The 24,490-nt window shown below is 40.2% G+C and overlaps 1 long non-coding RNA gene across 1 annotated transcript in view; it reads left to right on the top strand.

Annotated features, from left to right (window-relative positions):
* The window catches only part of LOC137154160 (uncharacterized), a 194,685-nt gene that overhangs the window by 18,554 nt on the left and 151,641 nt on the right, over window positions 1-24,490 (top strand). The gene's annotated exons all lie outside the window — the stretch shown is intronic.

Consider the following 24,490-nt stretch of genomic DNA (forward strand, 5'->3'; position numbering starts at 1 on the left):
AAATCAAAAGGTTCATACGAATATGTTCTTAGTTGAAACAGGGATTTGAAAAGAACTCGCTGGGGAAGACACAGACAGATACACAGGAGGCTTGGACAGGATGGGAGAAGGGAACAGGCGGCCAAGGCCAGAGGAAGTAAGCTGACCTAAGGAGAGAGGTAACTGAGAACAAGATCTAGTTGAGATCCTGGATCCTACCCTAGCCCAAAGCTTGTTTTAGAGTGAGGAAACTGAGGCAGGAAAATGAATGTAGAGTTTATTATTTTTGTACAGCACTGTATATTTCTTGTGTAACTAAATAAAGAGAAATAATGTGTTAGAATTCTGTACACAGTGTCTGTGTGTTGTATGTTACACCCACCACGTGGCTCTTTGAAGAGGGAGGCAAGTAGGCTCAGACCTTTGGGTAAAATTCTGGGAGAAGTTTATATGTGAGATATGGGGGTAATCTGGGGGTCAGTGCTGGTTGGGTGGCCATTTCCATGGAGAGATAACCGACTGTAAGGCAGTGCCCAGGAACTTGGCCAGTGAGACCAAGGAAGCAAACCGTGCTGCCCCCTATTGAGATCCAGAGGAGCTTAAAATATACATGGGATCCAATGGCTGGGTCCCCTCACACCAGTCTGGTGGGCTGCCAGCTTGACCTGATCTGTGTGAGAGGATTTACTGAATTCATAAAAGGAATACTCCAACCAGTGTGGTCTGTCAGTTTACTTTTTGTGGAGCTGCTAGATTTTCTGTTTTCAATGAGCTGCAAAAATTCATGTTTGGAAAACTCCTAACTGCATTGTGGCATTTGTGGGGAAGCTGGAGAGGTAAGCAGCTGGGAAGGCTCTACCTCGAGCTCTTAGGAGATGGGAGGTGTGGAACGTGGTTTAGGGTTGCATGATAAGTAGTTTAGCTGGATGTTTGTTTTAAAATGATCAGTAGCAAAATGGCTAACAGTGTAGATGTTTATAATATTGCTATGATTGGCATCTAGTGGGCCTTTGATCTAAAGACAGTCATAGATCTGGTTAAAGTAGGTGGGTGTAGTAAGCACCCTTCTTCCAGTTTCAGTGGCAGAAACAGTTAAGCCCCTGTGTATCCAGAACTGAGCAGAACTGTGCTGTTTGGTCAGAGGGATTCCTTGAATGCAAATGCATGGCTTTAGAATTTGTTTTAGCAAGCTGTCTCTCTCTTTGGGTATGTTGACACTGAAAATGTTATAGTGGCACAGCTGCAGCACTTCAGTGTAGAAGCTACCTATGCTGATGGGAGGGGTTCTCTCATTGGTGCAGGGAATCCACCGCCCCCAGAGATGGTAGCTAGGTCGATGGAAGGATTGTTAGGTGTATCAGGTTGGCATAGTTATGTCTCTCAGGGGTATAGATTTTTTTCATCAATCTAGCTATTTTATCTGGGGAAGGTGGATTCCTTTTTTGCAGATGGGCATAACTTTTCTTCTTCTGAATGGCTATAATTTCCCACACTTTTTCCATATGAAGATAATACTAGTACTTTGCACTGATGCTGTATCTTCCATTGAAGGATGTCAAACTGTAATGAGATATTGCCACCTTTTTGGATTTCTGCATCTTATCATAAGGTAACTAGATATCGGTCTGCATTGTCAACCGCCTATGTGAGAAGAACTATGATTGCATTGAAATTAGATGGAGTTTCAATTTTACAATTTAAATTGCCCCCACACTTGGCTTAGCAAAAATCCTCTTATGCTCCTATATTGTCACCACCAAGGCAATAGTAGTGGAGGAGAAAATGTTGAGAAATAGCATTAATTTCTACTAAACAGGCTGTAAAACATGAAACAGTTTTAGCAGAAGAGAAATGGAAAAGCTCACCCAGAAAGCATGCAATACTTGTGTTAGTAGAGAATCATGTCATTGAGAAAGAGAGCAGATAATTGATTAGCCTGGAGCCTCTGAAGGACTCCACTGGATGCAACTAATGAGAAAAATGAGAACTCAAGTAGAAAGAAGAGTGCTTTCAAGACCTGCTTAAAGTCCAGCTGTCCCCCCATGGAATACTTTGAAATGAGGTTCTGCCTAATGACAATTCCAGGTACGCAGAGTACATTTTCTGCATGTCTGTTTCCTGGTTTTTATTTTTACAGACAACCAGAATCTTTGCTTTTAAGTATTCAAATTCTTATCCAGTACCTCTGGTCACAATTCTTTGTGACATCAGCGTTAATGTCTTTGGAGCAGGTAATATTATCATAAACTGGGGATAACTGCACCTGTACCAACATAGGCATTGCCAAGTGGATCAGACATGTGGTGTATCCTGCCTTTGACAGCAATCAGCACCAGCTGCTTCAGAGGGAGGTGCAAGCAACCCCCCGTAGGCAGATGTAGACAATAAAAGCCATAAAAGCTGCCTCCTAACAGCTTGGCTTTAAACCCTGAAGTAAGAGGTTTTATATCCCTTCCCAGCCTGCTAGGCTCCCTGGAGCTGCAGACACTGGGAACTCAAGCTGCTGAGGAGCTGTGGGCTTGGCAGCTGGCGTTTCCAGCTCCCTGTCCGGGGAGCCACTGAGGAGAGGGGCTGGCTACCTGGCAGGAAACCAGTCTGGTCCCCATCAGGGTTTTGTCCACATTTACGCATCTTCACGAAACATTTAAATTTCACCAGTGGCAGGGTGACTAATGGGAATGAGGCTATAGAAATAGAAATTACCACATCCAAGGTGGAAGACAAACTCAAACAGTGTAATGGGACCAAACTGGGGATGGGCTGGATAATATCCAGCCTTGAAAAGTAAAGGAACTGGCACATGAAATTGCAAGCCCAATAGCAAGGATTTTTAATGAATCCATACATTTGTGGGGTTGTACCTTTTTGACTGGAGAACGGCAAATATAGTACCTATATTTAAGAAGGGGGTGGGAGGGGAAAGTGATCTAAGAAACTACAGGCCTGTTAGTTTGACTTCAATTGTATGTAAGATATATATGATAACATTATAAATGGTTTTCTATAAAAAGGAAATGCAGTCAGTCTAATCTACCTGGATTTCAGTAAAACATTTGATACAGTTCCACATGGGAAATTATTAGTTAAATTGAAGAAGAGGGGGATTAATATGAGAAACTGAAAGTGGATAAGGAACTGATTATAGGGGAAACCACAACTAGTCATTCTGAAAGGTGAACAGTCAGGCAGGAGAGAGGTTACTAGTGGAATTCCTCAAGGATCAGTCTTGGGATCAATCTCATTTAACATTTTCATGAATAACCTTGGTACAAAAAGTGGGAATGTGCTAATCAAATTTGCAGATGACACAAAGTTGGGAAGTATTGCTAGTATGGAGGAGGACAGGAGATCGCAAGAAGATTTGGACAACTTTGAGAACCTTGAGAAATGGGATGAAATTTAATAGTGCAAAGTGTAAGGTCTTGCACAAGAGGACTAACAATAATAATTTTTGCTATAAGCTGGGGATGTATCATCATCATGTATTGGAAGAGGTAGAGGAGGAGAAAGACCTGAGTGTATTGATTGATCACAGGATGACTATGAACCACCAATGTGATGTGGCTGTGAAAAAGGCTAATGCAATCCTAGGGTGCATCAGGCAAGATATTTCCAGTAGAGATAGGGTAGTGTTATTACCATTACACAAGACACTGGTGAGACATCATCTGGAATAATGTATGCATTTTTGGTCTCCCATGTTTAAGGAAAAAATGAATTCAAACTGTGATAGGTACAGCGAAGGGCTACTCGGATGATCAGAAGAATGAAGATCCTATCCTACGGGAAGAGACTTAAAAAGCATGGCTTGTTTAACCTAACCAAATGAAGGCTGAGGGGAGATATGATTGCTCTCTATAAATACATCAGAGGGATAAACACAAGGGAGGGAGTCCTGTTATTTAATTTAAGCGCCAACATTGACACAAGAACAAATGGATATAAACTGGCTGTCAACGAGTTTAGGCTTGAAATTAGATGGAGGTTTCTAAACATCAGAGAAGAGAAGTTCTGGAACAGCCTTCCAAGGGGAGTAGTAGGAAAAAAAGTCCTAATGTTTCAAGACTGAGCTTGATAAATCTATGGAGGGGGTGGTAAGAGGCATATGCCACTATAGGCAACCTCATATCTGCAACTGCTATTAGCAAATATCTCCAATCGTCAGAGATGGGACACTTAGATGGAGAGGGTTCTGAGTTATAACAGGTAATTCTTTCCCAGCGGTGTGGCTGGTGGATCTTGCCAACATGCTCAAGATCTACTGATTGCTGTATTTGGAGTTGGGAAGGAATTTTTCCCCAGGTCAGATTGGCAGAGACCCTCAGGGGGGATTTCATCTTCCTCTGCAGCATGCAGCACAGATCACTTGCTGCTTGAACTAGAATAAACCAAGATTTGGCAATTTCAGTAACTCAGCCAGAGGCCAATTACAAGAGTGGATGGGTGAGGTTCTGTGGCCTGTGATGTGCAGGAGGCCATACTAGAAAGTGGTGCACAACCTTATAACACAGGACAGCCACGTAAACTTAAGTACAACCTTGTGTGGGCCAAACAGATTCTATATATTTTAATAAGATTTAAAGTCATCTGTAATAATTTATATTTTAAGTTCAGCTTGTTTTGTATGTATTTAGATAGACAATACTGTACATAATAACAACCTATTTACCCACGTGTGTAAATTAAAATGATGTTGAACATGACAAAACGCTGAATTGGCCATTAGCACATTCTGTTGAAGCAGGCCGCAGGCCTTGTGAAATGCTCTGGTGGGCTGTAGGTTGGGCATGCCTGGACTAGAAATATCTTGTTGGTCCTTCTGGCCTAAACATCTGAGTCTATAAATTCCAACAAAGTTTTTTGTCCGGATTTTTCTGCCCAGCTCTGATTCAAACTCCTGAGATTCTTAGTGCAGTGGATTGAGCTTCTCAGCAACTGGTCCACAATAGTGGAACTCACTCCAGCACTGTAGGCAGAAACTTTGCTGCCTTTAGGGGAAAAAACACAGCACTCACTTATTTACCTTAGCTTTCCCATCGTAATGGTCAAATACATCAACTATGAATCTCTTTTTGGGTAGCAGAGAGATGGAGCAGGAGGAGGGAATTCACCTCTCCAGAAAAGCCACCCCTAAAAGCCTTCCCCATCAGTAGTGAGAGAACTGTAACACTCTTCTAGTGACACAACACACATTTTCTTTAGGTAACACTTCACATAGTATGTGAAGATGCACATGTAATACTGTGGAGGTGTGAGCATCTGCTCCAACGATACAGCAGTGGTGCTGTAAAATGGGGACGTGTCTCCAAAACTTACTGGTTTGGGGGAGACAAGCAAATGGGAATTGAGCAGAGAGGTGACAAGAAACCTCGGTCTCCTGGGAAGAAAAAGAAATAGCCAAGGACACAGCAGGTTGAGAGCAGCCTGAGAATGTAACCCCAGTGTAACAGCACTGCACGTGAGAATTAGCCCCAGCCCAAAGGGAAGAATGTTTGTGATCAATGACTGAGGGAGAAAGGTGTAGTTTCAGGTTGATGTGCAGTGCCCCTGGTGTCCCATATGGTTGGATGGAATGGAATTGTATGTTGTGATGGCTGCTATAGAGAGCAAGGAGATCAGGACTGACAAAACCCTCAGCTGAAGCACTGTCTTGGGGATTAGACTCAGAGGGCAGCTGAGACCTAGCTTGGAGGTCTTGGTCAGTCAGTATCCCAGACTCAGCACTGAGCTCATAGTGTAAGAGCCTGGGGTGATTTGGGCTCAGAATCAGTCTGATTCTGACTGAGGTGACTGATAATGATAAAACTGAGTGTGTGGACTGATAATGGTGTTGGTGTGCTTCCTAAGTAAATTCCTGCCTCCCCAAATGCAGTCAAAGGGGTCTCAACCTCAAGGCAAGGACTGGGAGTCTGGAACTCAGATCTAGCAAGAGGAGCACCCTCTTGACAGCACAATGCACATTAGAAATATAATTATTTGTGTTGTGGTAGCACCAAATGGACCTAATCAGGAGCAAAGACCCATTGTGCCAGATGCTATACAAACATTAGGAAGATGTACCCCCAAGAGTTTGTAGTCTAATTTGAGACAAGATGGGCAAAGCTTGGGAGGAAGGGATATAATGTTCTTGGAGGGGTAGTTGGCATATGTTAATTTCACTGCCTTTATCTGTTGCATTCTTTTGTTGTGTTCTGCTTTTTAAAATATAATTGGGCCGGGGATTGCAAGGGGGAGGTGGGAAGGAATGAGTTAGTAATAGGACACTTTCAAATGCACTGGTTACTCTTCAACTGACAAATGGCATTTCATGCAGAAAAGATGCTGGAGAAAGTAGGGGATCAGACTGAAGAAGTGGAGCAGAGCCTGTCTATCTGAAATGTCATCTTAGATGAATGCATGAAATACATCTACAAAGCTATGCATTGCTTTACTCGCAGTAAAACAAAATGCTGGCTGAGACATTGAATGAGAATGGCTAAAAGTTCGTGGGAGAGCTGTGTTAAAGTAGATACAATATTTTGGGAACAGATGAGAGCCACAGAAAAAGAGAGTACAATAGAAAATGAAAGGAAACAAGAAAATGAGAACAGCAGTGTCCCTAGTGACATAGCATCTGCCTGATGTGCATTCTAGGGGCTAGTATTTACTAAAATACCTGGATCGCACATGTGGTTTCATATTGCAAAGCATATTTTCACCCTGAATAATGAGGAGCAGCTGGGAGTTTTGGACTGATATGAGGGATTACTGCTGATACATAATTCTAATGAAGCTATATGTTTCCATATGGAGAGAAAAGGTGTGCACAAGCTGTTGAAGTTACACCTTGGTGCCAAGGGAAATATTAAGATTGTTTAGAGTTAAACATCACATTGCTTAAGTTTCTGAGCATGACAAAGGACTAATACAGAGCTTTAGAGGCTACACCCTTTTACACACACACATTTCAGCAGTGTCAGATGAACTCTGGTCAGCCATGGATGTCACAGTAATTCCATGGAGAGGGAAAAAGAGCTGGGGAACAGATGATCGAGTACTTTGAACAGGTGGCAATTGCTGCCCTTGTAAGAGAGATGCTCAGTTCTAAAAGTCTACTGATATCATCAGCACAGAAAACCAAGAATGAACCGTGGGCATCGTTAGTGTCAGATTCCTCAACATGTGTTGATGCAAGTGGGATGTGTACAGGATTCATACATGGATAGTATTTACAGTCTGTCACAGTTGTGGGTAATGGCATCTGATTTTCACCCTCTTTGGACTCTTGGGCACTCTTGGCTTCAGGTTCCTCAGCTGTCACCTCTCTCGGGCAGCCACCGACATCTCTTTCCCTTCGGTCCAAGGTTTTTCCAGGCTCCCACACAGTTCCCTGCTTACACTGTAATATCACCAGCAAACCAGCCTGCCTAAACAGGAAAGCATTTGTGCTGTGCTTTCTGTTTGAAGGCTATGAACAGCTGTAATTGCAGCAGTCACAAGTTACCACACAGCTTTTCTAAGCAAGCACATTTATTCTTAAGATGAAAGCTTTACAGAAAAAAATATGTAAAAAAAAAACCCCAAAAGCCCCACCAAACCAAAACAATAAAAGGTCCTGTACACATGCTACAACTACCAGAGATCACCCATCAGACATATGGGGCCTCAGTAAACTGAAGTTCCTTCCAGCCATTCTCTGGAAGGATTGGGGCCCTCCTTGGACAAAAGGTCCTGTCCATTTGCTGGATCAGAAAGAAGCCTTAAGTTTAAACATAGGCTATTTATCCAAAAATTCTTTTTCTCTGCTGGTCTCTGGAGAATCAAGTTTGAAACAGTATATGCGAGCCTCTCCTGGTAGTAGGTTGTAACGCCTCCAGAGAGATCCCAAGTGAATTTGTCTAATCGCCCCTCACCTTTCTTAATTCCTGGTGGACCTGTGGTCCCCCACCCTCAGGGAATTACGCGCAATCCCTGGCCCACAATGATACATAAACTTAATAGAGTAAGATCTCCCAAAGATATTGCATGAAATTACCATCTCTGTCATTGTCATTCCTCAGAGCAATGTAGTGGAGAAGGAATAGATTAAAATGTATCCATTTTAGGTCATTTGTTAATCTGAACCAAAAAAGTTGGGGAAAGCAAATAACTGCATCAAGTACTATGTTAATTAGACTTTGAAAACTATTATGGAAGAAAAAGGATGTACAAACCTTCACATTGCATTATATTTAGTGAAGGGAGGTGACCAGCTAGAGTGACTGTGTAAGGATTGATGCTGTGCAACAGTTTGAAGGCAGTCACTTTAAAAGACAAGGATAATATTGCCTGTATATTTGCATTCTATATGTTGGAGGAATTCTGAAAATCAATGAGGCTTACAAAGCAAAGGAAAATCCAGGCAATAAAAAAGGCCACAAGAATTTTTTTTTATGGTGTAGCAGAATTACTCTGGGCTAGAAAAATTATTATTGATGGAGTGATCCAAGAGTCCCTAAAAGAACAGGACTCTCTCTCTCCTTCTCTCTCCCATCTCTTACAGGATGATATCTACTACATGTTTCCATTGGAGATGGAGATAGTTTCCTCTTGTGCATCCACGGGTATTGAAAAAAGTCTCCTATCTAGAGAGAACTCAGAGCAATAGTTTGCAACAGAGTCATCTGCAGTGCAGCTTTCTTCAGGTTGCTGCAGCTTTTTATGGCCACTATAATTTCCCCCTTTTTATGTACATAGAATATACAAATATATGCAATAGAGCAGCCTAAGGTAAACCTAAGGGACAAATTTTGCCTTCTGATGCACTGCTAAATACCCAGTCAATAGGAGCCTTGAGTGTTTTGTTTCAAAATAAGTCTTTGATTTATAAAGGAATGTATTACTCTTGGAATAAAAACAAACAAAAAAAAACCCCAGAATGCATTTCCAAAGGACAGTTTATTTGTGCTTATCATGTGCTTATCCACTGTAACTGGGGTTGGGTTAAGTAAGTCTGGGGGCAATGGGAAAGTGGTAAAGGTAAGGTTCAGCATATCAGCCTTGCCTGTTTTCTTGACTGAGATGTGATGTGCACAGCTATAGAATTGTCCTCTTTAATGGGAAAATATAAATAGTTTTTTCCCAAGTCGCCTGGTACCAAATTACTTACACTTAGTATTCAAATTAAAGTTAATCAAACTATGGTTCCCAGGGAGATGTGTGCCCAGGGCTCAATCCTGATTCCATTGTTAATTGTTGATTTCAATCTGAACAGGACTGCATTCTAAGGAAACAGCAACTCTTATGCAGCCAATGACCGTCTTGTTAAGGATGTTATTCTTAACACAGGACCTGGCACCTTTTGAGATGCTATGCTGCTGATTCTGTTGTGAAGGGTAAAATCTGTGAGGTGAAGTAGGACAGGTACTTCTTAGAGCTGGACAAATACTACAACATTATTACCCATGAATATTCATTCACATTTTAAAATAAACTCACTTTTGACTGTGTTCATGCCTGTTTCTGATGACACTATAGTGAAGCGGTCACAGAAACAATGATATTTTATGAAACTAGTAAAAAAATATTTGTGGAAAATGAATTTTTAATTCTTACATGCAAGTATAAGCACTAAAAATGTAATTATAAGAGTTCTGCGCAACCCTCAAGGAATCAAATACTGTAATCTAGTTTTGGCTTTTATAAAGACCTGGTCTACAGTACAAAACATGTAGCAGTTTATCAGGATTGGTTGCAGGGATGATTTTTTTTTTCCTTTTTACCAATGTAGTTATACCAGTATAAGCCCTAGAGTGCACCACAGTTATACTAGTAAAAGGGTGCCTTCTACTAGTATAGCTTATTTTGCTTTCCAGATTGTAATAAATTATATTAATATGGGCACCCTTACATTGGTATATCTGTTTCCACACTGGGGTAGAGGTGGAGGTGGGGTGTGTCTACAGGTTGTAGTTAAAGCGGTCAAACTTTCCATTGCAAACAAGCCATAAGAGTGAAAGGATAAAAACAGGAAATTACCGAGGACTGTATTCTAGCTTTATTAGTAACTATTAATGTTTAAAATTTTAGGTCCTTTTCAGATTAATATTCTCTCCAGAGGATAAATTCTGATGCTTTTAAAGATCCTGATGGCTTCTCTTTGAGATAGTTGGTCTATCGTGTTGTATTTGTTTGCAAAGTGTTAGTTTTCTTTAGCTTTGAAACAATCTCTCTTTTATCTTAGTCCCCTCTTTTTCATGCATTGTAGTATTTTCTTCTCTGCCTTTTGATCTATTTTCTTTGAACTCTCTTAATTCACAGTTCTATTGTTGTTGTGGTATATGTTTTTATGTGTTACCTCTTTATCTTGTTTAAATCCCATTTCCTTCTGATTCCTGATGGTCTGCACGTTATGAATGCACAGGAGTGCATCGGCCTGGACTGTGCTCTCCCGTCCAGATTTATTTCTGAATTTGCCAGCAACATGTAGTTAAGGGTATACTTTGTTTATTCCTTCCTGCAGCTGATGGCTGTTGCTGCTCTGGTTTAGAGCCACAGGAGTAAATGAGGCTTTGAATGAATATCTGCATGTCACCCTGAATAAAGCAGCCCTCCTGTACCTCATCTGCAAAAAAATTCAAAATAACGGAAATACTTTTTGCATAATAGCAATAAGCAGGTCAGCGGAGCCAGTTCAAGACTTTGGCACCAAAAGGCAAAGAATAAAGCATCCTCTTCATTTAACCATCATCTACCTCTCCAAGCTTTTTCTATAGTCTCTTCCCTAGTCATTTTCAGAATGTACTTGCCCCCCAAAGCATACAGATAAAATGCTATACGTATATACATAAAACATCACCTTAACCAATAAGCTCTAATAAAATAATTCTGGGCAAAATAAGTGTGTTAAAATACAGCTTCAGCACACCCAAACCAAGCTTTTTCGGAAGTAAAATCTGCATTATAATGGTACTAGTAACACTTTTGTCAAATATTTGTTTTAGAACAACTGTAAAACTGGATTAAATATCAGCTCAGAAATAATTCAGATGAGACAATGAGATGAAGTACAAAATTGTATATGGAGTTACTTTTTGTCTCTCAAACATGGGCTTTATTTCTTTTTCTTACACCCATTCTTTAGGTCATTTACTGTTTTCAGCAAAAAAGAGCCTCCAGAAACATCAGTGCAGAAGCCCCAAACCAGACTGAACGCTTAAAATGTATTCTGCTGCCTCCTATCTATAGTGGTAATAGCATGTGATACCTGCCTCCAAACAACCTGTGTGCGCTAAAGTTCTTGTTGTCACTTTAGAACTCCTGAAAGCTGCTGCTTCTACTTCCTCTGCTGCTTCGGCTGCTCTTACGGTGATTGCGAGTCCCTCCCCCAAATAACCAATCTTCCTATGCCAACACAGAGAGAATCTATTTTAATGTTCAAATGCTGGAATTATGTATTCAGTGACTCAGCACTGTTCCCTAGATTGCCAAAAGAACCCACAAGGTTTTAGTGATGAGGCTCCCATTAAAGTCAAGGAGAAACGTTCAGGTAAAATGCCACACAGCTCCTCTTAAAAATTGACCCCAATCATTTCTTTTATGGCATGGAAGCCTTAAAGGGAATATTTTAAAAAAAGAAAATAGGTTTGGAGCAAGAACCTATACAGTAGTAGAGTCCTGCGGGATATGGTACAATGCACAAAGTGAAGCTCACATATATCTTCTCTGAGAAAGTGGAATATTTTTTTTTTGCATGGTCTTCTTTTGCAGCAAGATCCAAAGTGCTGCCAATTGATCTATGTTATTGGCATTAGAGTAAAGGAAAAGGATTTTTACTCGGCTTCTGTAAGAGGAGGATAAAAAACAACACAATATATGTGGGGCCCGATTATTAGGTACATTGCTGTAAATTGGCAAATTATTCAAGATTTTTTCATTTTTGATTGTTACTCAGCTACTGTGTATCAAACTTACCTTAAATGGGAGTGCTCACATGCAGTGATTGCGTATTGAGGCCTATCATTTTTTCCAGAGTAAAATATTGGAAGTTGATGTGCTGTCTATGTCGGTTCTCGTTCTTGACTTAGTCTCCCAAAATGGAAAAAAGATGAGAGTTTAAAATAAAATAAAATATATTGAAACTTACAAAACTCTAAGTTCTGTTCATATGCATCCAGGGGCCCAACCTGGGGCCCAGGGGTCATTTATGGCCACTGGGGGCAACTGTGTAATGAAGAAAAAATGTGGTTTTATTGCTAATTGAAAATGTGTTGGGTGGAGGAGTGAAGAGGGAAGCACCCTTGGAGCTGCTGCTCCTTTAAGAGTTGTGGAAGGGGAGATGAGAGAGCAGAGGGCTGGGGGGGCCATGTAGTCCTCACAGGAAGGGTTGAGGACAGAGCTCAATCAAGCAATAAAGCAAGTTGTTCAGGAGGAGATAGGGATCCCAAAAGAGAGAGCTTTAGGGAAAGGAGCAGCAGAAGTCCCACACAAAAGAGAGGATAGTTGCTATTGATTTTTGAGGTGGGGCCTCAGTACTTGATGTTGTGTGAGGGGAGAATTGGTTTTGGGGAAGGCACAAGTCAGGGCAAATAAGACTAGAAGGGATGGATTTTGGCAGTTGGTTCCTGAGGCACGTTGGGGGTAGAGGGAGGGAGATTGGGGATGTTTGTGAGAGCAGTGTGGAGAGAGACATGGGCCAAGTTCCTGGGGGCTGTCTGGCAGGACAGGAGGGAAGCTGGGGGTTCCTGAGAAAGGAAATGGATGATTCTTTTGGCGATTGGGGCTGAAGAAGGTAGTTTCATAGAGGGTGAGCCAGAGAAGAAGACAGACAAGCATGTTTCTGAGGAATTAGGCACCAAAAGCAGGAAAAAAGAAGCCATACTTCCCTCTGAAACCTAGTTTAGAATAGCTGTCTAAAAGTATGGCTGAGTAGCTTTTAACCTAAAGTTTGCTTTTATGGACCTTTTAATGGAAAAATACACTTTTTTCATAGTAAAAACAGCCTGTGTTCATCCTTAATCCCTTCTCCTTGGGGTGCTGTCAATTGACAGTTACTCCTAGCTTAGTTGATTGGCTATAGATTGGCCAGTCGTGCAATTTAATATTCTAAGGAGTTACTTCAGTTCTGATGTATTCAACTTTTGGATATGTAGACCCAGAGGTGGTTAGCTTCCAGACATACTAAAGGGGCCTACTATTGTTTGATCTAATATCACATCTTGAGAAGTAGGGAACGGGCCCTGGAAAAAATTCTGTATTGTGTATAATTTCCAGTACTAATTTGGAACTATTTTTCATTTAATCTATTAAGAGTGGACCTAAATTATTTTACTATATGTTTTGCTACTGCAGCACACAAATTAACTGAAAAATAGCACATTCCTTTTTAAAAAACTAAGCCTTTCTGAATTCTCGTCCTTACTGGTTAGTAACCAATCTAACTGTGCTTGCTAACTGTGCTTTGGAAACTGTAGTAAAAAACAAACCATTTATATTTTTAACTTTTCTAAAAGTGTACTCAATCCTCATTATGGAGCAGGTCATACAGATTTTGTGTTGAGAGAGAATTTCCACATAGCTGCTGGAGTGCTGAGTCTAATCAGATATGTCACACATTCAGATTGTAAATCAGTTCTGGATATTTGAGAAGATCCTGTCTTGGGAAACCATACTGAAAGAAAACTTAAATTTTTCAATGTTTTAAACACATGTGAAGTACTTATAAACTTATTTTCTCAGGAAAACATTGCCAAGAAAAGTTCGCAGATACATATTTGACAAAAATGTTTTTGCTTGCTTCTCAGGATGAAACATGAATAAGATCAGTATTTACAGCCAAGCCTGCTTTAGCACTTATTTTTATTGTTCGGTGTTTCTCTCTTTTTAAATATGATTTACATACATGACAAAACATTTAATTCACGGGGTATCATAGATAAAATATGTATTTAGGATTGTGTAAACTGGACCGTGTGTGTGTGTGTGTGTGTGTGTGTGTGTGTGTATGATCTCCTCTCTTCAACAACACTCACTGAGCACTTTATGGCTGCTTGTCTTTCTATAGGGTTATTAAACCAAAATGAGGGCTAAATGCTACACAAAGAACTGCACTATAATTCTCAAGACAACATTAGTGCTCCCAGATCCCTCAAAGAGTCAGGATTTAAGGGGGAAAGAACCATTTGTCAATGATTTAACATCTCTAAATATTATTCTGCTAAAAAATTTAGATCAAACATTTTTAGCACAGCAAATTACAAATGTCATTACAAGGAGTAACTTGAGCTTCAGAATCAGTGTAGCTACATATTCAGTAGGGAATTACTGTAGCTGCCATTAACAAAAATCTGCATTTATTAATCAATAACACACAGCTTCTGCAGTTTCCTTTATAAATAAACAGGGGAATCAGTGGTGTCTCCATATATATCATTGTGCAGTGACTGTTGGCTAAGACTGTAACCTTAATTTCAGCACAGAACAGAGAAAGCCAAGACATCTTGCCTCATCCAAGTAATAAGAGAATGGGTGTGTTCTGCATCCTGAAGTCATCTCTAATCCTTACCAGAAGTTGAATACAGGTTCTGATCACCTCTTAAATCTGTGAACATTCAGACCCACAGATTTGGTTCTGGCCCATCAGTGGAAAAGAGATGTGAATTAATCTAAGGCTGGTGTTATCCTGGCGTTTCATAAAATTATAGAAGATTAGGATTGGAAGGGACCTCAGGAGGTCATTTAGTCCAACCGCCTGCTCAAAGCAGGATCAACCCCAACTAAATCATCACACCCAGGGCTTTGTTAAGCCACATCTTAAAAACCTCTAAGGATGGAGATTCCACCATCTCCCTAGGTAACCCATTACAGTGCTTCACCACCCTCCTAGTGACAAAGTTTTTCCTAATATCCAACCTAGACCTCACCCACTTCAACTTGAGACCATTGCTCCTAATTCTGTCACCTACTACCAGTGAAAGCAGCATAGCTCCATCCTCCCTGGAGCCCCCTTTCAGGTAGTTAAAGGCCGCTATCAAATCCCCCCCGTTCTTTTCTTAGGCAGACTAAACAAGCCTACTTCTCTCAGCCTCTCCTCATAAGTCATGTGTGCCAGTCCCCTAATCATTTTTGTTGCCCTCTGTTGGACTCTTTCCAATTTGTCCACGTCCTTTCTGTAGTGGGGGGGGCCCAAAACTGGACACAGTACTCCAAATGTGGCCTCACCAGGGCCAAATAGAGGGGAATAATCATGTCCCTCGATTTGCTGGAAATGTTCCTACTAATGCAGCCCAATATGCCATTAGCCTTCTTGGCAATAAGGGTATACTGTTGACTCATATCCAGCTTCTTGTCCACTGTAACCCCCAACTCCTTTTCTGCCAAACTGCTGCCTAGCCAGTTGGTCCCCAGTCTGTAGCAGTGCATGGGATTCTTCAGTTCTAAGTGCAAGACTCTGCACTTGTCCTTGTTGAACCTCATCAGATTTCTTTTGGCCCAAACCTCTAATTTGCCTAAATCACTCTGTATCCTATCCCTGCCCTCCAGCATACCTACCACTCCTCCCAGCTTAGTGTCCTCTGCAAACTTGCTGAGGGTGCAATCCATCCGATTCTTCAGATCATTAATAAAGATGTTGAACAAAACCGGCCCCAGCACCAACCCTCGGGGCACTCCACTTGTTACTGGCTGCCAATTAGACATCCCTAGATCACTACTCATTGAGCCCAATGATCTAGCCAGCTTTCTATCCATTTTATAGTCCATTCATCCAACCCGTACGTCTTTAACTTGCTGATAAGAATACTGTGGGAGACAGCTTTGCTGAAGTCAAGGCATATCACATCCACTGCTTTCCCCACATCCTCAGAGTCAGTCATCTCATCATAGAAGGCAATCAGGTTGGTCAGACATGATTTGCCCTTGGTGAATCTATGCTGACTGTTCTTGATCACCTTCCCTTCTTCCAAGTGCCTCAAAATGGATTCCTTGAGGACCTGCTCCATGATTTTTCTGGTGACTGAGGTGAGGCTGACTAGTCTGTATTTCCCCGGATCCTCCTCCTTCCCTTTTTTGAAGATGGGCATTATATTTGCCTTTTTCCAATCATCTGGGACCTCCCCCAGTTACCACAAGTTTTCAAAGATAATGGCCAATGGCTCTGCAATCACATAAGCCAACTCCTTCAGCACCCTAGGATGCCCGGCCCCAGGGACTAGTGCATGTCTAGCATTTGGGCATGAGGCTGCTCCTTGTCTGATGTCTCCACTCTGTGTGTACGTTTTAGATCAAATCCTTGTGCAATAACCACTTGTCCGCAGAATTTTGTGGAAGGGGACTTCCAAAATTTAGTGAGAGATGTACAACTGTTGTGCCATCCCACAAACTCGTATTATCATGGCACTGTTTGTGCGGCATGATACCCAAAACCTAGATGGGAGCCTCTGTTCACTTCACTCATGTATAGGACTATAACTTCTTGTCAGTCCTTATGAGTCCCTTTGGAATGGTGAGTCCAGCATGGAATCTGCATGCACATTCTTTGCTCTTTTTGTGAAACATGGCAACTCTGGTAAACACTGTCTGAGATAATGATCCATGGAGCAAACTTTTGGTTTATCTGGTATGACTGATTTTCCAGACTAGAGATTAATGTGCTTGAATAATTTAGTCCTAGTTATGATGATTTCTGAATAAACCACATGTTGGATATCATCTGTGACTGGCTATCAGAATGTAACACGCTGAAGCAAAGAAAATTTTTTAAAGGTAGCCGTAAACCTTCAGGTAACTATTGTACAGACACTTACTATTTGACTTGATTACTGTGCATCTGTAGCAGTCAGATGTCATGCAGATCTGCAGTTCACAGTGGTGGAATAGCGACAGATAACTGCACAGCTCAAGAGATACAGGGATTTACTTGCATTTGGCATTTGCCTTTGAAAATCTTGGAAAGTGTCAATTTTAGTACTAAATATTTGATAGAATTTAGTTGATCCCTGATTTTAAAGTTGATTGCACTAGTAACCTGATTGTCTCTATCTGTCTGCTTATTTAATTTATCTATGTGCCTAAATGGCCCACATTACCATAATATCTGAGCACCTCTCAAGGTTTAAAAAACAGAAGTAAATTATATATAATTTCTTTCTTCCCAGACTGTGAGAAAACTAGCTTAATTATTTTCTTTAGAGATCCAGAGGGATAGCTGTGTTAGTCTGTTTTTATGAAAACAGCAACAAAGTGGGTTTTTGCCCATGAAAGCTTATGCCCAAATAAATTTGTTAGTCTTTAAGGTGCCACAGAACTCTCACCATTTTTATTTAGTGTGTGTGTGTGTGAGAGAGAGAGAGAGAGAATAATACAGCACTTTTCATCAGTAGATCTCAAAGCACTTTGCAAAGATCGGTTTTCTTTCCATTTTACAGATGGGGAAACTGAAGCACAGAGCAGTGAAGTGACTTGCCCAAGGTCACAAGCAAGCCTGTGGCAAAGCCAGGAATAGAACCCAGGTCTCCTGAGTCTCAGTCCAGCATGCTTATCCACTAGATATAAGTGTCTCCCCAACCTGATTGGGTGAAAGCCAAGTCAACAAGAAGAGTTTTTTGCATCTAGTTATGAATGTAGTTAGGCCTATGGTTGTGCTACACTGGTGCAGGAGGGAGTTCCATAATCCAAGTATAGCTCCTGTGAAAGTTCTCTCACACACTGCTAAGTCTCTTACTGTTTGACAGTTTCTTGGTTCCAGTGGAACTCAACTGTTGTGGGAGGTTGTGGTCTTGGAGGGAGATTATCAGAATAGAGACAAGGGGTACAGACTGGTCAGTTTGATTTATGTGTCAAGCACAATGCATGCATATGATTCTCTAGAAATACTAATATACAAATTAGGTGGGTCTCAGCCTCCTGAAAAGGTGACTGGGAGATCCTGAGTAACACAATGCTTGAGCATCCTGATAGTCCAAGAGCAACTGTAGCAACAGAAAAAGACAATAGGGTGTCTGGGAGTAGCATCACCCCAGACAGCAGCATCCATAAAGCTGTACAGAGCTTTGACACAAAAAAAAAACCACTTTGGAAGCAAAAACATGCGAGGGGTCACCAGAGAGAGAAGCAGAACTGAGATAAACAGATTTAGCTGAGGATGATGAGGCCAGGGGGAAAACAATAAAAAAGTTTATTCCACTACTGGGTAGAACTAGTTGGGAATTCTTCAACAGAACATATTTTGCTGGAAAACGTTGATTTCTCAAAACTGAAAATTTTTGTGGAAACGTATCAGTTTTGATAAATCTTTTGTTGTGAAAAGTTTCTCAGGTCCAGGATGGAATTTCTGGCCAAATCCAGAGAGCAACAGTTCCACCCCAGAATAGCTTTTAAAAAAACAAACAAACAAAAAAAACCCACCCCGGTAGTTAGAGTGCTCACCTGGAATATGGGGGAAACGGGTTCAAGTCCCTGCTCTGCTTGATTCACAGGACGGATCTGAACTTGGGTCTCTCACATAGTGCCCTAACCACTGTTCAACTGGCTATTTTGAGGTGGATCTCTCTCTCTCTCTCCCTCTCTTCCCCCACAACATTTTTGAAGGTCTCTGTGTCATCCTGAGGTGGATCAGAAACAAGTGTCAAAACCTCAAAACTGTTCATGAAATGGAAATATTTGACCACCAGCCCTGCCACTGGGACTGTTTCTTACTTATCAGCGTAAATGACTTATGGAGAAAATGCTTGTACCTGATCTGGCATTACAAGGGATAAATTGTGCTAAGGTGCTGCAGTATTCTTCCTATTTGTGTTCTTTGGAATGTATTTGATCATATGAAGATTTGCTTACATACTGACTGGTTTGGGTTACTCTGCTGCTAGAAGTCTTTGTTCTATTTTGTTTTTTTTTGCAGTTAATTTAATTTAGCATTGGAATTCTTTTCCACTATGAATTTTCTTTTACTGATAAAGCACAAGTATGTTGCTTTATGAAGCTTGCTTCATGCATGTCTGTCAGATTATTAGAATAGGAATGAAAAAGAACTGTGAATAGGACCGAGAGGTTATTTTATCTTGCTTTTAGTTATTTATTTTTCTCTCAAGTTCAGATTGGTAGCATCCAAAGAACTGTCTATGCTTAATTGCAACCATTGGCAATTGCCTTTTGGTAGGGCAGTTGGGGGAAAACAGATTTGTCATCTGTGCTTCAATTGGCCCTTTGAAAAATGGTTTGGAACTTCTTAGTCCAAAATCTTCGTTATATTTCTGTAATAATAGTGAAGGCAATAGAAGTTTTATAGCATCACAGAAATGTAGGGCTGGAAGGAAACTTGAGAGGTCATCTAGTTTAGTCCCTTGCCTATTTGCAAACGGGGAAGTGGTCTAGTCCCTTGCCCTGTGGCAGTACCAAGTATCCCCAGACCATTCTTGACAGATGTTTGTCCAACCTGTTCTTAAAAACCTCCAATGATAGGGATTCCACAACCTCCCTTGGTAACCTATGCTAGAGCTTAACTATCCTTGTTGCTAGAAAGTTTTTCCTTATATATAATCTAAATCTCCCTTTCTGCAGACTAGGCTGATTACTTCTTCTCCTACATTCAGTAGACATGGAGAACAAAATGCATTTTTGAGGGAGGAATTGGAGTCTCTCACTGTGCGGATAGTGTACTGTGAAATTTACAAGCAAGCTGCATGAAGCTTTCCCCAACTATTGTTTTCATGGCATTTCATTCCTTTTTCTTCGCTTCTTCAGTAAATACGGCTCCAAGTTTCAAAACGTAGTGCTTAAAATTAGAATCCTAAATTCAATAGAGCTATGAAAGGTTTGTTTCAAAGGTGATGTCCATTGACTTGAATGGAGACTAGAGTTCAACAGTACTTCTGAAAATGAGGCCAGTTTGATTTTTAGGAATTAGGAGCCTAACTTTAAGCACCAAGTTTTGACACTTTTGATCCTAAATCTCTCATTTGCACCAAATTTATTCTTCTCTGAATGTGGGAATAGTTCAAACCTTACAAACACCAGTGTCCTGTAAAATAATCTAGTTATCTATAAAGAATTGGAGAATCCTGACATTTTAACCACATGGATATTAAGAGTGGAATTGTCAGTTTATAAATTGTTTTTATGTCTTAAAGCTACCTCACTCTTGCATATGAAAATTGGTAAAACTACTTTGTGTATGTGTGAAATAAATAGGTTAGAGAACTTATTTAATTTAAATCTGGTACCTGAATGAATTAAACACCACACTTCCCATCTGTTAAAGATGCTACATTCATCTTTATTAACATACAAAATATCACACTACCTAAAATTATGGGCTAAATTCTCTGATCAAATCCACTCACTTTGTGCTGCCGACACAACACAATGTGATCAGAAGTCCTCATAAATCTCCTGATTACCTAAAATGAGGGATTCCCCAGTGGGCATACAGTCAGTGTAATCTTATTCTATGTTTCCCTCCTTGCAGCCCTGATGCATGAGGCTTTTTGGGGAGAGGCCTGCAGAAGTCATAGCATAGTCTTTCCTCAACTGATGGACAATCCCTTACAGACTGTTGACAGCTGGTACAAGTTAGAGCAACCATGAGATTGCTTAAACTTGTGCCAGGGCTGGGGCAGAGAATCTGAAAGTTGCAGCCTCCCATCCATGCTATCTGGCCCTATAATTTCATTTTCCATACTCTGTGAAGATAAATTTTGACTATATATGGCAATGACATGATTGGGGGACAATTAAAAGAATCTTTTGTCATAGGCAAAACAATGAAATACAAAACAGTCCTTACAAACCCTACTTTACTGTAATTGAGGATTTTTTTACTTAATGAGAAAAAATCTATACAGCAGCTGCACTGAGATAAGATTAGGAACATAGGAGTTGCCATCTTAATAACAGATCGATGGCCATTTGTCAGGTAGAATCTCTGCCAAAATGCACCTGGCTAATTCTGCAATATGGTATCACAAGGGAAACATTTCTCTCTGACCCTTGTTATTGACCAATTTATGCCTAAAAGCCCTCAGTTTTGTTCTAAGTAAACTGCAAATTCTATTATTCTTCATCAGATACTGTGAACTGGATATAAAATAATGTTACCTTCAAAGATGTCCTTGAATGACTCCAGCACACTCTGTACTTAGGAGTAACTAAGATATCTGTACAGATCTCTATTGTTAATTCCTAGAACAGTTGCTTAGCACTTTCCAAGTACTAAATCTCAAAGGTGCAGAGTACCCCCCTTTTTATAGATTGCGAAACTGAGGCACAGATAAATTATGTGACTGATCCATGATGCCACACTTCTGAACGGCAGAGTTGAGGATATAATTATCCTTAAAATGGATATTTGGTAGTAATAACTTCAGTATTAAGTGGGGAAAACATTCTCTGCATCTGAATCAATTGCTCAGTTCCATTCCATGTGCTTTTTTAGTGTGATTCCATTTTTTTTCTGATGGAATAGATCAGGTCCCAGACTCTGTGCCCTGCAGGGACTGCCCTTGCAAGCCTCATCATAGCTCATCACTGTTTATATCTCCACATAATTTAGGCTGCTTTTTAATTACAGTAAGGGATTCTGATGACGTTTAGTTGCCAGAGCAAAGTTTATTAAGAAAACAATTTGTTACATCATACAGCAAACTGGATGCCCAAGTCATACATATACTGATCACGTTAGAATTTGCCCAAAATGCTTATAGTGCAAATTCAGCTCTGATTAATGCTGGAATCACTGAGCATATATTAGTAGCATGACATGTATACCTTGTGAATTTGAATAGTGTTCAAAGGTATCCGTTTTTGAAATTGCAGAGAAAAGTTACAGGCAGACAGTAGATTTGGTTTGGAGCCTTGTCTCTCCCCTTTCTTCTAGTGGATTAGTAGCTGCACTGTACTGAAAAGCAATAAATTTACTGTTTCCTTTCTGTATATAAGCCTTTCTGAAATCAGCTCTCTAATACATATGTCTGGATATTAAACACAAACTACTCAGTATGGTTTATTCAGCTAAAAGAAGAATAAAATATTTCTCAAGCAAAGCAAAAATCCATGAAGGGCTGACCTCACCAAAACCAATGAGTGCTCAGCACCTTGCAGATTCTAGCCCCAAATACTTTCAGATTTTATTCCAGAGCAGTTATTCCAAGGATCAACCCTCCAGATTTTCCTCTGTCTATTAGTACATGATGATTCCCTTGTGATATTCCTACTTGGGAGTGGGGAAGACGCACAAAGGTCTGACATTGTGGATTAAGGTGCGTAATATACTGTATATAGGAAACAAGTAATGCAAACTGCAGGAAAATATAGAGGAAGCAAAGGAAATGTGTATAATGGCTAGCCATTTAAAGATGATGATCCAAAACCTGGGATGGACATGTCAGGCCCTTCACTTATTCTATTTTCAACATCAAAACAATCCTGTTAAATTAAATAAGAATAACATTGTGATAAACCACATGAAGATTAGCACGAGTACATTATTCTGCAATTCCTAAATCAACCGTATTTGCCTTATGTTAATTTTATTTTCATGCACTGTGCAGATAAAGCCTGCTTTGCTCATTGGGGAGTAGATGAGCTGATCCAATAGGTCTTTCCTATCTAATTTATGAAAGTCTATGAATTTCTGAATGTATTTCTAGCATATACAGAAAAAAGTTCTTTATATGGTACAGTAAATAGCTTTACAGTTGTACATCTTAAAGCCTCTTAAAAAAAACCCAGTAGTTGTTGCCATTTGCTTTACCTCTGTCATGCATAGTATGTATCCCATTCTTGGTCCCAGGAGTTCCTGTAGAACTTAAGCTGTATTTCAAATAAAACTATATTCCTACCCCTTATCATTGCAGAGTTATCCAAATGTGAACCAATGCAGTGAAGGACAGTCTGAGAAGTGTGAATTATATACTCCAATTCATCTTAATGGGGTTAATTGTAAAGTCTATTATATCCACATCATTAACTATTTCACTACTTTTATTTTATTTCATCTAACACACTCAGCCAGTGTGGGTGGATAACAAGATTTTCATGTATGTCTCTGGTAAAGGGACGTATAAGTGACTGGGAGGAGAGGAGAGACTTTTTCTGTGTACTAGATGGGTGGAGCATATATGGGGACAGTTATTACCTGGCTGGGGAGCTCTGTGAAAGATTCACTATAGCTAATTACCATTCTTTTCACAGCTTCACTGTCATCTCAACAGAACCCTAATCAAGTTGAAATTGCCACCTGGGTCAGATTTTAAATTGGTTCGATGATGATGAAAATATTAAGCCTCATAGTCACTGATGGGATTTTATGAAACAATACTGGCAAGTCAAACATTGTATTGACCAGCTCAGAGGGTTTACAGATATGGGTTGAAGACAAATGATTGCCATCGGATAAATGTCTTAGTTTTCCTTGGACATCACATTGCAACTCCACTAAATGCAGGAAAAAACCTCTGTTTTGCTCTGGTACCAAATCTTATGATTGATAATCGATAGCTCCAACACTTAGTGGAAGTTTATGAAGAGCTCATGAGTCTGGCATTAAGGGAAGCTTTTTCCAACTTTCTTAAGAATCTTTGCTGACATCAAATGAGATGGTGCTCCTTTAATGATTGGAATGAAAAATGGTATTTTGTTTTTCTTCAGCTTTGTTCGTAAGTTAGACGTTTCCATATTAAAGCTCAATTTTTTTTCAGTCTGCTGCAGAAATATGACTTTTTCCACTTTCTGACACATTCTCACAAAATGAATGATTGTGTTCTTATGCTAAACTGATTAAAAATCTTCAAAATTTACTTGAACTGTTCATGAATACATTGTTCCAGTTGTTGTCTGAGTGGTGTGTGGCTGAATCTAATGAACTGATGACAATGGTCAGCTAGACTTGATTCTGATGATGGTCCCAACTACTTCAATCCAAATTAGTGAAAGAAACTTACTGAATTTCTATAAATGTTTGCTACTTACATACAGCCTTAGTTGTAAAGCTTTTTGTACAAGTTTTATTAAAAGAACTTATATTGGTGAATAGATCTTTCTATTCATGATTGAATAAATCACCACCACCACAACTGACTAAAAGATTCAAGCCCAAAATGTGTGTGGCTACTACAAAGTCCTTGCCTACTCCTGAGAACTTTGGCATGTTAATGACTGTGGATCATCTAGTATACCTGGAATACATAGTGTATTGCATACAGCTGATACCAAAATGGGCAATCGCACTGCCTTGCAGATTGCCTTTGCTCTGGACCAAAGTAACCAACCCACACGAGATGTTCATGATTGTCCGTCACTGGTTCAATGGGTCGTCTTAGTGCAATCTACGTCTCCAACATGGAACTTGCCGATGTGTGTCAAAAGCCACTGAAATGGTAACAAATGACTTGTATGTGAAAGACCTGTGTTTTGTTGCATGCCACATGACAATTGACAGTTTGACTTTTGACTATAACACCTGTTTTAAGGATGTCATCTCACAATGTGAATCAAATCATCTTTTCATTCGGTAAAAGGGTATAAAGGAAGAAGATCCCAAACCAAGGCTGCTTGGGGATTT

Source organism: Emydura macquarii, unplaced genomic scaffold, assembly GCF_026122565.2.
Source record: "Emydura macquarii macquarii isolate MOO-44397 ecotype Brisbane River unplaced genomic scaffold, CSIRO-AGI_Emac_v2 contig_1253, whole genome shotgun sequence".
Classification (NCBI taxonomy): Eukaryota; Metazoa; Chordata; order Testudines; family Chelidae; genus Emydura; species Emydura macquarii.